The 4,609-nt window shown below is 32.3% G+C and overlaps 1 non-coding gene across 1 annotated transcript; it reads left to right on the top strand.

The window, feature by feature from the left end:
* Positions 1 to 443: 443 nt before the first annotated feature.
* Positions 444 to 519, top strand: TRNAP-AGG (transfer RNA proline (anticodon AGG)). The gene has a single exon. It is a non-coding gene; the product is annotated as a tRNA-Pro (tRNA).
* Positions 520 to 4,609: the final 4,090 nt, after the last annotated feature.

The following is a 4,609-nucleotide window of genomic DNA, read 5'->3' as shown; positions in this document are numbered from 1 at the left end:
AACACTATCAAGTCACTTAGATTTGTTTTGCAAAAAAAAACTAGATCTAAAGAGTGATGTGATTGTCTCAATATTATATAGTTAGGGTCACATGTATGAGTAGAACATATTTCCTAACTTTTCTTAAGACTCACTGGGACACTATAAAGTGTCCCAACTTTGAGAGTTTCAGCTCACTTACATTAAAAAAGAAGAAGGAGTAGGCAAAGAACATGAAGATATTTATTTAGTTAACATCCAGAAATACTACACAGCATGCACACAATATATTTTTAACATAAAAGTACAAAATATATCTAAACATTTAAAATTAAGTACCAGTAAACAAATAAAGGGAAAATGAATAAACTGTGATTTTGAACAATGTTGGAAAAAACAGTGTAGTGGTCAGAGGAACTGTTTGGGAAGGCATACATTCATTTTCAAAACAGACTAAGCCCAGGGGAGAGGGTGTAGCTCAAGTGGTAGAGTGCATGCTTAGGATGCATGAGGTCCTGGGTTCAATCCCCAATACCTCCATTAAAAAAAAAAAAAAAGGAAATACATAAACCTAGTTACCTGACCCCCCCCAAAAGACAAAACAGAAACAAACCAACCAACCAAATAAAACCAAAAACACACACACAACAGGATAATCCCTGACCAAATGTACATTTTTCTGAGTTCAAGATTAACTTGAGAAAAAAAAAATACTGTAAAAGAATAAAAAGCATAGCATTGAAAAACTGCAATAAATGCCATCATAGATATGAGACTTTTTTTCTCTCAGATTATATAATAGACCAAAAGGCACTTCTGACTAATGAGGGTAAAACTTCTAAATGAGGAAATGCTTCTACAGAACCAAGAAACTCTCCCACACAAATATTTTGATATTCTTGTAACTTTGAGGTTCCTGGAATTTTAAAAGTACAACCACATGCCAAGTACTTCCCAGATTAAATATGCATTAGGTTAGGGTTATTTATAATTAAATTCTGCAAGACGAATCTGAAGACTGAACAAAAATACGCCCCTGTGGACGCACTCCCATCAAGTGACTCCAAATGCCTATTTTCTTAGTTCCTGCACAAATGAAGTAGCAAAAACTCATTTCTAATATTGAGACCACTAAGGTTGTGAATTTTATTTTAATGTATTTTTATTGTATTGTAACAACCGCATCTCTAAATGTGAGTGTCATTTCATTTGCAAAAAGAGTATAAGCAATTCTTAGGTAAATTTAATGTCAGAAAAATCTGTTATGACTCACTTTACATGCAGCTTTTGAATATTTGTATACATGTTTCCATGTACACACATTAAACACAGTAAATAGATCTATTTGTTAATTAGAAATAGTAAAAACCTAAAAACAAACCAAAAACTGAGAATGTGCACACACAGAGACACCTGCATTCACACTTACATTCAATCTGTATAAAATCAGTCTCTGGTCAGCAGAAAATTCTCTTTCATTAGAAAATAAATAAGAATGAAGATTCAAGACTGGTGGAAAAATAAATGATTTTAAAAATCCTAAAAGCAAACACTGAAAAATACATTTGGTGCACATGGTGCATTTGCTTTGCTCCTTAAAGCAACAAAACCAACCCTAAGCATTATCAGATAAATATTACTTACAATTTTAATCTTATACGTATTTGACAGTACTGTAATGAGTTATGATGATAATTTAACTGTATTCCAAAATATAGAATGTTTAAAACTCACTAAAAACAATTGATTAAAGATAAGGCTCTGGCCCAACTAGTCTTGAATTGGCTTTCCTTCAGGAGGATAAGTAAGATAAAATTATGAAAATTTGGGGAGAATAAAACACATAGATATGTATTTTTCATAAAGAGATTGTTTAAAAATGATTCATCTGACAGCAAAATCTTAGTGTTACACATGGCTTAGAGGAATGCATGTTTATCCTGTGTAGCTGCCACATTTTAATTGAGACATATGGGAAGTTTCTGATTGGGCACTTAATAGTCCTAACAGCTTGCCATCCTAGAGAAATTCAATTACAGTAAATATAGCAGTGTTCGTAGCCTAGCATTGGTACTACCTAAATGACTGGCCAGAGATACTGCATTTTACAAAACGAATACTTAGTGAGTTTCATTGTATAAAGATGAAAAGATGTATTTCAGCAGTGGCAATTTGCATTATAATAAGTGTTACCTTTAGAGGTGGGTGAGTTGGAGTAGAAACTAGATAGTTTTATACTTGTTTCAGTGTAAACACATGACTCTGATGGATTTTAAAGTAAAATGTTGCCTACGTTTTGTTTTATTTCCAAAGTGTACTTTGAAAGATTTGGCCTAATAACAAGGACTGAGAGCAAAAATACCCACATTCAAGTGTTCAGAGCAACAACCTATTTATTTCACATTTGAAAAACTCTGGCTGTAAGTAGGCAGAGATCACTGGTTTGGTAGGCATGGAATAAGAATTTTAATTTACTTTATACAGGGAGATAACTTGGCAGAGAAAATAGCCCCTGTGGGAGATCATGGTTAGGCGGAGGCCCCAGAATAAAAGAGAAGAAGGATGCCAACAAATAAAGTGCAACAGGGAAGAGGGGGGGGTTTGATACTAGACTTAGCAAGGAAATTTGTTATGAAACAAATCATGGTCTCAGATCTCAAAAGCACTGCTGTCTGAAATGATCTTTTACACAGTTTGGAATATACAGGCACATACTCTCATCCATTTCCTTAGACTGTGAATTCCTTGAACACAGGAGTGTGTGCTTTACTTATGTTTATGACCTCAGAACTTTAGAATATTTTGTATCCAAGTACTAAGAGGTATTGGAAACATGTTTGCCTTAAATTATCTAGGCAATGTGAGTACTCTGGTTTTGAATATAATAAGCTGTCCACGTAGTATTAAATATTTAGTTTGTATATAGGTACTGGAGTATTTGGCTGGGGGTATTAATAGCATTTTTGAACATCTATCATATATCACTGATGCGTTATTGATTCACTTATATAACCAACATTCATTGGGTGGGCATTGATCTAGTTACTGGGGAAGCAGAAATCTACAAAATATGTGTAAAACTCTCATAGAGCTTATGTTTTAGTGAGGCAAACAGACAATTACTAAATTTTATGTCAGTGATAATCAGCATTGTGATGATGAATAAGGCAGGATGAGTGATAAGTGATAGATTGAGGATGCTTATTTAAGAAAAATTGTTATAGAAAGCCTGTCAGATGGAATGACATGTAAGCAGAGCCCTGAATGAAGTGAGGAAGCAAGCAAGCTACCCAGATATTTTGTTCAGAATCATTCCAAATAGAGATAATGCTAAGTATAAGTGCTCTAGAGTAAGAGTGATTTTGACCTGTTTGGGGGAAAACCAAGAAGACAGTGTGGCTGGAGCCAAGTGGGAGAATAATGGGAAGAAATTTTGGAAAAGAAGCCTGAGAGTTGGGGTGGCCATGTTAATCCATAGTAAAAATATACCATTATGCTGTACATCTAAAACTAATGTAATATTATAAATCAACTATACTTCAATTAAAAAAAATTAAAATAAATGTGTATCTCTGACAGAGAAATACAAATATTGTCTGTTTTCAGTTATATTTGAAATTAAAATAAATGAACAAATAAAACAGAAACAGAATCACAGATACAGAGAATGAAGTAGTGGTTATTAGAAGGGAGAGGGGTGGGGAAAGGGGAAGATAGGTGAAGGGGATTAAGAGGTACAGTGGAAATGTAGCCAATATTTTATAATTTTATATAGAGTGTAACCTATAAAAATATTGAATTACTATGTTGTACCCTGAAACTAATATAATATTGTAAGTCAACTATACTTCAATAAAAAAGAAAAGTAAATCAGAATTAATGAACTTAAAAAAGAGTACAGCTAAGTTCCCCAAATTTTTGAATGCCTTTAAGCTTTATGACCTGTTATTATTTATCAAAATTTCAGTTGACAGTAATAATTTTTAGGGAAGATTGCACAAAAGGAATATAATTCATTCTCTTTACTTTGTTTTATAATGCATGCCCTTATATCAAGCCAGTTCAGGACACTATTGAATATTTAGATCACAATTTATTGACCACCAATGGAATTCTTTCTATAAAATTTTGAAGTTGCTTAATTTAGGGGTTAATATAAATGGGATATTCAGTATTTTCTTTACAGACAACTCTGAGAAAAATCCAGTCATATATTGTTACCAGAAATAATATATTTCTCCTGAGAAACTTTGTTTTTGTTGCTGTTATCATTGCTTTTAATCTCACATCATTTTGAATTATTTAACTAATAATGGTACCCTTTTTGATTTTCCTTTCAAAGGATAAATCTGTGAACTTGAATTTAGTATACAAGAAATCATTATGTTTAATAATTTTAGCCTTATTTTTGGCTTTACTTTTTCCTACTGTGATTTCTATTTTCTCATTCTTTCCACTTTAAACTCATTTTATAATGAAGTAATGAAAGCTGACGTTCTGAAACAAATATGGGCATGGATATAATATTTTAATTAAAATATATACAAATTAAGTAACAAACTAAATATAAATAGTGTTACCTAACAAATTAGCATAATGGCAATGGCACTGTTTAGGATTCTGAATATTT

Source organism: Camelus bactrianus, chromosome 14 (genome assembly GCF_048773025.1).
Source record: "Camelus bactrianus isolate YW-2024 breed Bactrian camel chromosome 14, ASM4877302v1, whole genome shotgun sequence".
NCBI lineage: Eukaryota > Metazoa > Chordata > Mammalia > Artiodactyla > Camelidae > Camelus > Camelus bactrianus.
Note: the sequence above shows the minus strand (reverse complement) of the source record. Positions and strands in the feature narration are given on the sequence as shown.